The sequence below is a fragment of the Filicampus tigris genome, chromosome 5 (assembly GCF_054856515.1).
Source record: "Filicampus tigris isolate MCC_2025a chromosome 5, RoL_Ftig_1.0, whole genome shotgun sequence".
Lineage (NCBI taxonomy): Eukaryota > Metazoa > Chordata > Actinopteri > Syngnathiformes > Syngnathidae > Filicampus > Filicampus tigris.
The window spans coordinates 27953576-27965000 of record NC_141221.1 but is presented as its reverse complement, the minus strand read 5'-3'; the positions used below and the strand labels follow the sequence as shown (position 1 = coordinate 27965000).

Below are 11425 nucleotides of genomic sequence, written 5' to 3'. Positions count from 1 at the left end.
CCACACACTCCAAACCGTATCTATGAGAAAAATGCTCTTTTATATATGGAGAAAATCCATACCAGCCATGGAATATCAAAAATCAGTGTTTAATTCACAGCCATTAAAATGCATTGGGAAAATTGGGTTGGCGCGGACGGTTGGTGGGGTGGATGGAGGGGGTGAGTGGTTGTGGGGTTGTTTTGTGGGTCTGCATGGTGGGCATTGCTGAAGCGATGGCATGGTTAGGCGTTTTTTTTTTTTGGTAAACACAAAAAATGCTTAAAACCTCCAAAATGCATTTTCCACAGAGAAGATGGTTGTCTCAAATAAACCAAAAAGCACAAACTAAAACATGTAAATTGCAGGAAGTCCTTGAATTACCACGTAGGTGATGTACGACGTTTCGACTTTACGACGCCCGTGCCTTTTCCTCTTCTTGTCCCCAGCACCATAGTGACTATGTATACATGCAGTGATATTCGGGTTAAGGTCAAAATTTCTGAAACATTCTGAATATCCCGTTTACATGAATGAGCGGACAGAGTAGCTCCGGCATTTGAAAAACCCACTGTGCACGCACGGCGTCGTGAGTCAAATGGACGTAATTTCCGCGTGTTACTTTCAACTGTCAATAAAACACTTGATATTCATGTCACTCACATGCAGCCGGTTTCCTCCTTGCTCCAAAAATGTGCTTTTGTGCGGCGTCTCTGAGCTTGTTAACCTCTGCTTGTGTATTTGCGGTGGTTGCGCGCCAAACACTGCACATCCACGTACAAGCACTTCCTGTACTACAAAGACCAGTATTCCTTGCGGTTGTGCATGCACAGAGTGTCTCGATCGTGTCTGTGTGCGCCGGCAGTATTTGCCTTTTCTCCTTCTTCTCCATCCACTTCTCAGTAGTGTTGGTAAGTACAGTATCTTTTGTTTTTATTTTAATGTATTTTTGGTTATTAATACTAAGCATTTTTATGTACATTTCGACTTTAACGGTGACATCTGACACACGCAGAAATTCGTGTTACATCGGTAGTGCAGGAACGGAACTCGTTCATAAATTGAGGACTTCCTGCACTATATAATTCAGAAAAATCCGCAAACAGGTAAATCTGCCTAACAGCCTAACCCTGAGTATGCGGGGGTGCCCCATCGCAGAGGAACCTATTTATTTGGTTTTATTTTTTCTAAAGGAATGGAAGAATCATTTAGTGTGCCACATGCGCCGCAGGACGCAAGTTGCCCATCCCTGTGAACTGAGGCTACATTTAAATCTTGCTTGCAGTTTTGAAACTGCAATCTTCCCCACTAAGTCAGTGAAGACATTATACCAGAAATACAACACTATTTTTGTGCAATGTTTTTTTCAATTCTTTTGACTCCACTGTGACAGTAAAAACTATATTAACGTGTCTTTCACTTACATTTCACTGTTGCTCTACTAGGGCTGGGCGATGATTCAATATTGATATGTATCACGATAGACACGTGATTGAGATAAATAAAAAATGCCTTTGATAAATTGTCAGACCAAAAAAAATTAGGAAGCAAACCTCGACCATGGTTTTGTGCATTTTGCAGGCTTGAGCGCAGGCGAGTGCTCATCTGCTGAGTGCAGACATGAAGAAGCAGCATCTGAACCAACAAAGACATACGTGTGCGTGTGGCATACACATGCCGAATGAAAGTGTGGCTTATCTAAGTTCAAATAAATGACCAGTCAACTCAGTACAACTCTTGCAGTAAGATTATATTGCGCAATCTAAGCCGCATAGCTGGGCATTCCGCCTATATGACGGACTGGTCTGTCTATCCGCCCATGACGGATGCCCATTTTGAAGACGATAAACGAAAGACGGGAAACTTGTCGGCCTAAGTATAATTGTCGGACTAAGTATAGTCGAAAGCCCATTTTTTCCCTCTCTGATGTTTGACAGAAGATGCGCACAATGGCTGTCAAATCTTCAACATGACCACTTAATACCATCACAACATAACAAGGATATGCTCTGATCACTTTATATTAGTTACTGTTTTCATCTGCAGTGGGTCATAAAATTAACCTTGGTTTGTAAATCCGAGGCAGACGTGATACTTACCTGTTTGCATACCCATTCAAGTTTTATTTCACATTGGCGTTCAACATTAATCTGTTAGGGTTAGGCAGGTAGGGAGGTTTCAAGCGATCGATGGACACCCAATTGCTGTGACCGTTCACGTTGAGGCGTTATGCCTTCTTTGCCCGCTCTTGGACGATGTAAGGGCCACTGTACAGTCTCGTGAGGAGCAGTTTGTGAGCGTCGATTCTCACAAAAACATGCGTACGCGTCTGCAGCCTCCGGGGCACCTGCACGGAGAGGTCGTTGGTGTACGTTTGTAGCATGGGGTGATACTTCCCCACCGTACGTCAGAGGTGGGCGAGGTGGTAAGCGGTCTGCGGCGTCGTCCGCCTCGAGGCGCAAAGGGAAGAACACTCCCGGAACAGCGATGGTCTCGCCGAAAACCATTTCTGCAGGCGAGATTTTAAGTCCTTCCATCGGTGTCGTGCGCATGCCAAGGATCACCCACGGTAGCTGGGCCTGCCAGTCAGGACTGCTGCACTGGGCCATCGGGGTGGCCTTTAGGGTGCGATGAGTTGGTTCAACCATGCCCTTCAAAGGGCGGCAGGGGGCTCACAACGTCAACATGGAGGTGGCCAAAGCATCGCCGTGGTTGGGCAAATTGGCCAATACCAGACTCTGTGTGAGTGCTGACTTTACTGGCCGGACAGGGAACAAAATTCTTGGCCTATCAACGGACGTCGCGGTTGATGCCGTGCCACGCAAACTTACGAGTCATCAGCTTGGCAGTTGCACATCTAGACGGGTGGGATAGTCCGTGAATTGTCTCGAAGACATGGCGATGTATTGGCGCAGGCATGTGCGAGCGGGGGGCGGCCAGTGCTGACATCGCAGAGCAATGTGCGACCTTGGCCAGATGTCATTTCCTGTCCTGGTGAGCTCCTTGCCATTTCCATTCCTCTGATTTGATCTAGGGTCCCGCACCTATGCACTTTCCTATTGACATAAAAACACAAGATTAATAACAGTTGATAATGTAATTGCCCTCCAAGTTACTGTATTTGACATTTCTTACTGACCCGGGCAAAGCGTGAATGAGGCTTGCTGCTTGGTGGCGAACACCGTCCACATTCGAAACTTCTTGAGCGTGTCCATCCACGGCTGCTGTAAATCAAAAACACAGGCAGATCAAAATGTCACAGTTTAGGCTTTAAGTCAGTGATTTATGCATACATTTGCATTTTATCTTCAACACTTGTTTTTGTTTTAATGTATCGATTTATTCAGTTTTTCAAAAATTGTATGTCAAATGGATTTTATTATTGGAGTGTTTATAGTCAATTGTGTATATTATAGTGAATTACTATACTTTAAATGTACTTTATTTAGCAAAATCCTCTATCCTGTTTTTATGATTACTTGGGTCAATATACAGTAGGTGGTGCATAAAGCTTTTTTGGTGTGTAGGCCTGATATTGCTATCGGTAATTAAAAAGTGCTGCTGAAAATTATTACAGCAGGTGATGAACTAAATAAAAACAGTATTCCTGTGAGTTTAATATGTAGCCCTGCCACACCACGTATTACTGAGAGCACAATAAGTATTATACTCACAGGAATACTTGGTATCTTTGTCATAAACAGCACCGCAGCACATCCATGATATCAGGCAGAGTTGGTTTCTGTCCCTTTTTCGCTCATCTATTGACTTATAAACATTCCGGAATTGGTTCCTGCGGTCTGAAAGCCCCTCATATTGGCCAAAATATATGTTTGACTGTTGGTATGATGTTTACATCAGATGAGATGAGACAAATAAATAACCTTCCAAAATTGTTATTTCTTTATTATTCCAGATCGAATATTTTCCCAAATGTCTTGGGAATCATTCACGTGTTTTGCAAAAATCGCTTCATAGGCGCACGCAATGGTTTTTCTCATTTATTAATGAGCTGCTGCTGTGCGTATAGTACTGCAATAGCCAAGTAGCGCTAATGCTATCCGGCGCAACCATGCATTTGGCTAACAGTTATCATCTACATTGCTTTTTTCATTGCTTGTTTTATGCACTAAGCCCGCCAGGAACTTCAAGACACTGGCAACAGGCACCAGATACCTGTTTCGAGTGCCACAATTGAAGAGCCCAGCAAACCGTGTCTGTACCTCTGCAATGCTGGCGCGCCATTGGAGCTTACGGCTCGCTTGAAATCGCTATGCTTTAAGGGGGAAGTCAACCCCAAATTTGCTTTACAAGGAAAATATGTTCTATGCAGGCCCACTAATTGAAACATGGCATTCTGATTAACATTGTGTTTGTGGAATAGAGGTAAGCAGCAAAATATTGTTTTTATCAGTCTCAGGGGGTGCCCATTGTGCCTGAGCCCTGAGCAACTGCGATTTCATTTCCAGTCGACAGCAAGTGACAGAGATGGGAGACTTGAGTCATATTATTTGACTCGAATTGCTATTTCTGACTTGCTTGCAAAAAACTTGATTTGACTTGGTAACTAAGTGACTCGACTTGACTTAGACTTGAACTACATGACTTGACAAGTCACCTTGTTTATAGTTTGAAATCTGCATTCTAACATTCATGCCAACCTGGCAACCTAGTAAGCATCACTTGTTAGTGTGACGTGGCGACATAAACACCAACAGCATGGGAGCAACTCTGAGGATCATTAATTTGAATTAATGGATTATTTTTTCCATGGAGTTGACAAAAACAGGATGGAAAAAAACCCATGGTTTTCACCTCAGAGAATGAAGACAATAACGACCTCTAACTTTATTCGTCATTAACAAAACCCACAGACAGATAAGCTAAGAGCTTAGCTAGCGATATAAACATTGGTTTAGGACCAATTAAAAAAAATGTGACAATCTAAGTACAGTTAAGTAACATAACTATGTGTGGGATGGTTTGTGAAAACTGGGTGTAACTAGGGTGTAATTAGGGGTGTAACGGTTCACAAAAGTCATGGTTCAGTACGTACCTCGTTATGGGGGTCACGGTTCGGTACGGGTTCGAAGACTAGGTTGTTTTTTTAAAATTTAGTTTTAACAGAGAGCAAGCTACAATTCAATTTGCTATAAAGCAAAAAACATTCCCTGTTATAAAAGTACAAAATAAAATAAAAACTTGCGCAATAGGGTTGTTCATAAATAATAATAATAATAAAGAGATTAAACACAGGAAACCCCCTTTCTTGTATGGATAGAATAAGGTTGCAGATAGTCACGTAGCACTTGCCAACTACCTTATTTTCCGGACTATACGTCGCTCCGGAGTACAAGTCGCACCAGCCATAAAATGCATAATATAGAAAAAAAAAACATATGTCACACTGGAGTATAAATCGCTCCACCCCCTCTCGGAATCCAAGTTGTCTCTGTCCCGTAACGCAAATAAATGTGTCCATATACCGTATTGGCCCGAATATAAGACGGTGTTTTTTGCATTGAAATAAGACTGAAAAAGTGGGGGTAGTCTTATATTCGGAGTCTAGACATTATACCCATTCACGACGCTTGATGGCGTCATTGAGGCGAATGCTGAACTTGACTCCGCAGGCCAAAGCAACCCCTGTCACGTAAGGATGACGTGCTTTGGGAGGAGCCAGAGAATGGGATTAAGGACAGCGACACTGAGCACAGCGAGGCAGATAATTGTTTGTGAGGAGTGATGTTCTGTCATGATAGATCTCAGGTACTCTCAATGCAAACCAATTTGCATTATTTTATTGCAATGTTTTTCCTTATTCAGATTTGTTTCAAGACTACAGTTAGTTAGACTTCACTTTGATGGTTAATGCAGTTATTGCAATTTTGTTGTTTGATCACAATAGATGGTTTATTTACATTTCAAAAACCAGAAGCCATTCATTTACGAATGTGATTGCACTTTAGTTTACATATTTAAATGTTGAGATATTAAGATTTGAATGAGGCAAAATAACATGCCTTTTCTCTCAAATATATTGTTATAATCATTTGTTTCAGATGTACTGTAATTATTTTCCGTATAAAAATTAATTTGGTGTTCCAAAAAACTTTTTTCAAACTTCAGTCTTGAAAAAGAAGGGGTCGTTTTATAATCTGGTCCGTTTTATATTAGGGCCAATACGGTAAATAAAATTAATAAATTGGTGCGCTTAGTACATATCATTTCCACCAAGCTACGATGGTAACATGTAGCTAACATCCACACATGTAGCATTACAAGAAAGACTTTAAACTCACCAAAACGGTTGTAGATCGATTAAATAAGTCTTTTATTTATCCCCGACCATGTAGAATGTTTCCATATCTCCAAAAGCATTTATGTATTCGGTCGTAATTTCTCTCTTTCTCGCCTCTGCTCTGCTCTCCTCCGTGCGTGTGTGTATGTGTGGCTGGCTGATGATGCAAGACCATGCACGCAGGCACGGCGCCGGAACAGTACACTATTTTGTATAGATGGATTGATAGTGGGGATGGGAATTTCGACTAATTTGCCCGCCGACTAGTCTCAAATTTTATTTGCGACTAGTCTATAAGCAAGAAATTTTGTTATTTAATACATATTGAATTCAAAGTTTACAATGCAAATGCTTTGTGTATTTAGGGGCTATTTTAGCCCAAACATTCAGGACAGTTTGTTAATTTAAATTCTATTGATGTAACAACAACTGACTTAATAAAGGTGAACAATTGAAAGAGAAATACATTTCTGATACATTTGCCAATGCAATGCATGGCATTTATTATGAATAATGTAATGAGTAATGGTACTGACTCCCAGTCCAGCAGGGTCTCATTCGCCAGCACCATGTTAGCGGCATTATCATGCACACAGGCGACGACTTTATTTTCTAGTGCCCACGTACCCATCACACTCCGCAGGTGAGCAGCCAAGTTTTCAGCTGTGCATCTTTCCTCCAAGGCGCATGTCTGAAGCACACAGCTGCGGAGATGTCCTTCGTCCACATATGACACGTTATAGTCATCTAAGATTTGGTGGCTATGGACGTCCATCTGTCTGTAGTTATGGCCACATACAGTAGTTGACCCGCTCAAACGCTCGTAGCATCTCCTCTTTTATTTGGTTATGGTTACTCTCGAGTTGAGGCGTGATTGTTTTGCGGCTTAGCACCGTGTACTCAGGCTCGATGTACTGCATTAATTTTTCGAACCCTTTGCCCTCAACAAAAAAAAGCGGCAGCATATCGCGGGCAGTCATTTTACGAATTAGTTGGGTAATCTTTGCTGTGAGGTGAGCATCACAGCGCCTGGAACAAACGCTCTCATGCTCATCTGCCTGGCCCCGCCACCATGCCCACTTCCGTTGCCCACTCTGCCATCATCGACATGTAGGTTCAGCATAAACTCGCTTAAAACTACTCTACCGGAGCGATAAGAAACCACATCCAAAGGAAACACCTCGATGTGCGAAACGTTGCTGTTTTTTTTTTGTGGTAGCTTCGTCATCTTCAGAATTTACTTTTCTAAATATTATTCCCAAAACTTAGTGTCCCCGCCCCCTACTATGTGTACGTGTGGGCGGGGGGGAGGGGAGCAATTCTCTCTCTTGGTGCTCAGCTTGTTGACAGAGACAGAGGCGTGAGGAACAAGATGCGTGATACTTAATGCAGTGTTGAACCAACTAATAAAATACTAAACGTTGATAAATCGTAGACGGGTAAACGGTTAAACGACTAGTCGCGCACATCCCTAATTGATAGACAGTCAAATTGTCTTTGATCATACAATTTTAATAATAAAAATATTTGATTTTAACCGTTTCAATTATTCATGTATTTTAATAGCTTTAAGGATTTATCCTATCGTCGCTGTCATGTGAAAAACACTTATCTCCATTTTTTTTCATTTTCTTATTTTTACCTGAATCATGTTTCCCCGTTACAGAAATCACATTAAAGTGAAAGTTAAAAAAGTTTCCAAAATTGGAGATAAATGGCTTTCACAGGACAGCGACTTTATGTTTTTTTATTTGGGTTACAATAACATGTGAAATTAATATAGAGGTAATTGTCATGGCTTGTTAGTGCTGACTTGTATTTATGATGTTTTGTCTCCCTCTGCAGCTTGACCAAGCTGTAAAATGGCTGTAAACTCGTCAAGATTACATGTCGCTTGGCAGACTATTTGAGCTATGAACTGGAGGTGGCGTGATAAAATCTGCCAGTAAGAAGACGAGTTAGAACATAAATACAAGTCAGCACTAACAAGCCATGACAGTAATAATCACGTTGTACTGCAACTATGTGTTAATAATTTCATACATTAGTCGCTCTCGAGTAGAAGTCGCACCTCTGGCCAAACTATGAAAAAAACTGCGACTTATAGTCCAGAAAATACGGTAGTAACTTTAACTTCATTATGAGAGTAGCAGAGGACAGCTCATACTCCACCACTCTTGTGCGATTGTATATGACAAGGACCACGGTCTGGATGGAACATTGTAACGGGGCTCCAGCATATTTAATAAACGTTTGAAGCCCGGGTCCTAGACTAAAGCATATGGGCGCATTGCTGTTGCTATATATTTATGTCGATTGCTTCAGTAATTACTAATATCTTTGGCTCTGTCTGCGTCTGCTTTCATTTCTCCAGCCTGCTTAAAAGTAGCAGGGATAAGTTGTCGGGTGTTGAGCGGGTTTCTTTTTTCTACCCCCGGTAACTGTATCGGGGTGATGCCGTCTGACATGTGTTAGCATGTTTGGAGTGTTAACCTACCGCACAGAGGTCAAACAACGCCGACACACAGTTCTTCTTTGCTCCACCCCTCGCACTCCATCACAGTCGTACTCTAATCGGAAGCCGAAATGTTCCCAAACGACATGTATAGGGGCAGACGGCTCCTCTTGCTCCATTCTTTCTCCCGCACTTGCCTTTTTTTCTTCATTTGTTTGATCTATTTGTTCTTTGAACAACAAATGTGGCGGTCGCTTGGTCTCAGGCGTTGACTTTTTTTTTTTTTTTTTACCCATCAGACGAATTTGCCATTTGACTGCATGCATCGAACCGTGAAGCCCGTACTGAGACAGTCCAGGACGAATACAAAAACCTTTACACCCCCACACCCGGTCATGGTGTGTGTCACAGCTTGGTTGCAGAAGATGAAAAAGCACACCCACGTCGTGCTGAAAAATGACATGCTGCGACTTGGGTCTTGCACTAGCAAGTAAAACAAAAATTGTTGGCTCAACCGCTCCCTCCGCCAAGGCTCCAGTTAGCAGTGCACTTGGAGTCGCAAAATAAATAGTTACGTGAAAAAAAAATCCTTCCAAAGTGCATGTTTTATTTTGAATTTAGATGTCTTTCGATGATTCTTCAACTTGTTTCAAAGGATCTTCTCAGTTGTTTGCCCGCTCGATTACTCTCAGCCAGTAGTCACCATGCACACATGCTGACTGTGGCCTGGAGTTTCGAAGCATCTACTTGCGCTCCGTCGTGCGTCACTGGAAAGCTCCCCACCTCCTTCTTAAAGCTACAAGGCAGCAGCAGTGCACAGTCAGCCCGATAATACCTGGGCCCAGTGCTTCAAGTGGAAAAAAAAAGTGCCGGTGTCGTGCCGAAGTACTCCGTACTCCCCTTATTTGACTGTTAGTCTACCGGGTAAGATAGGTGGTGGATAACAACAGAACGTTAATTTTATACACACACACACACACACACACACACACACACACACACACACACACACACACACACACACATATATATATATATATATATATATATATATATATATATATATATATATATATATATATATATATATATATATATATATATATATATATATATATATATATATATATACACACACACACACACACACACACACACACACACACAAAGCTTGGAACATATATTTACTTTAGTAAAATCTTGGAATTAATATGGGGGAAAAAAATAAATGCTTGACGGGCCGTGAGGGGCCTTTTATGTTTGCAGTAAAATCAACGTGATACCAATATAATTAAGAATGGACCGTGATGGGCGGTGAAACTGATATTAGATACCATTAAATTTGTAAGTCGCTTGTGTTGAACCACCTACTGTGGCACTATTAGAATCGGGCGAAAACTAGGGCAAAACTGGTCTCGTCCAATCAGAAAAAGGGGTTTGGCCCCACATAACCTGTATAAAAACTGTTGTAACGTGCTTTGTAATCAGACTGCTCACTTGTGCACTTGAAACCGGTACTCGGGTTTTGAATAAAACTCTTTGTTTGATCAGCCAGCAGCCAGGACTACCGCTATTTATTGAATTCAATTAGAAGCCAACTTCCACAGCTGTAAAGAAGACCTGTAGTGTCCAAAGCTGCGGCCCGAACCAGAGGCTCCTGTTTGTCGGCCCGCCCTCACCTGCGCTGGGGTGTGTCAGCTGAGCGGCCCGATTCAACAAAGGCCGGGGCCGGATTTGAACCCACGACCTCTGCACTGTGATGCGTGCTAACCAGTTTACCACTGTGCCGCCTAATAAATAAGATATTTAATTCTTTTTTTTTGTGTATTTGTATTTTGTAATTTTAGAATTTTCTTATAACATACTGTACAATACTTAATCTTTATTAAGTAGTCAACGCAACTATGAAAAAGTCAAATTAACAGGTCAGGATAAAGACTAAATAAGCACCTTTTTAAGCATAATGTATATGAGTATTTCGTATCAGTCAATAGTATAATTGATATTTTTAAACCTATGTAAAATAAAAATAAAAGGTTTTGTGTGCGTTGTAATGTAGTGTAAAAAAATGTTGCTCCTCCATCACTGCATTGTAAATGCTTACCGGTATTTGTAAATGATTATTTGCGTTTGATCCTACCACAAAGCACGATCATTTACATTAACCTTCATTCAATGTTGATACAATGTAAATGTAGTGAACTAATACTCTTGCAGTCCATGCATTAGCGTTGACCAACTGTCTAACAACTACTTTCTCTCTTTAGTGGGCTCATTATTGACATACATATTTTACTTGACTTGAGTATGATGCGGAGCGTCGGACATGGCTAACACTGGTGCGAGCGCGTCAAAGACAGGAAACTTACTTGTACACCACATCTCCATCCGGAGATGTGTAATCGGGTTAGTATGCACAATATCATATTACAAAGGTTGTACTGAGTCGACTAGTCATTTATTGAACGAAGTTATGCCACGCTCTCGTTCCGTGTGAGTATGTCGTGCGTACTTCTTTGTCATTGGCTCAGCTGGATGCTTCTAATGCGTTGCTTTAACTGCCTCTTCTTCGTGTTTGGAGGCGGTTGCATGCTGCCCACAACACGCACAATGCCATGTTTGGTGTTTTCTTTCAGATTTTTTTCTATCAAACATTGTATCGAAGACATTTTCTTTTGATATTGATTACG

At 41.5% G+C, this 11425-nt stretch overlaps 1 protein-coding gene and 1 long non-coding RNA gene across 4 annotated transcripts in view; one reads left to right on the top strand and one right to left on the bottom strand.

Moving 5' to 3' along the window:
- The window catches only part of LOC147148006 (uncharacterized), a 9499-nt gene extending 31 nt beyond the window's left edge, over positions 1-9468 (bottom strand). The window contains exons 1-3 of the long non-coding RNA XR_015086886.1: positions 8778-9468; positions 3119-3203; positions 1-3035 (exon numbers count right to left, since the gene is read on the bottom strand). The exon at positions 1-3035 is cut by the window's left edge and continues 31 nt beyond it. This is a non-coding gene — a long non-coding RNA (uncharacterized LOC147148006). The remainder of the gene's footprint in view (positions 3036-3118; positions 3204-8777) is intronic.
- Positions 1-11425, top strand: part of pias2 (protein inhibitor of activated STAT, 2) — a 107966-nt gene that overhangs the window by 82386 nt on the left and 14155 nt on the right. The window lies entirely within an intron of this gene.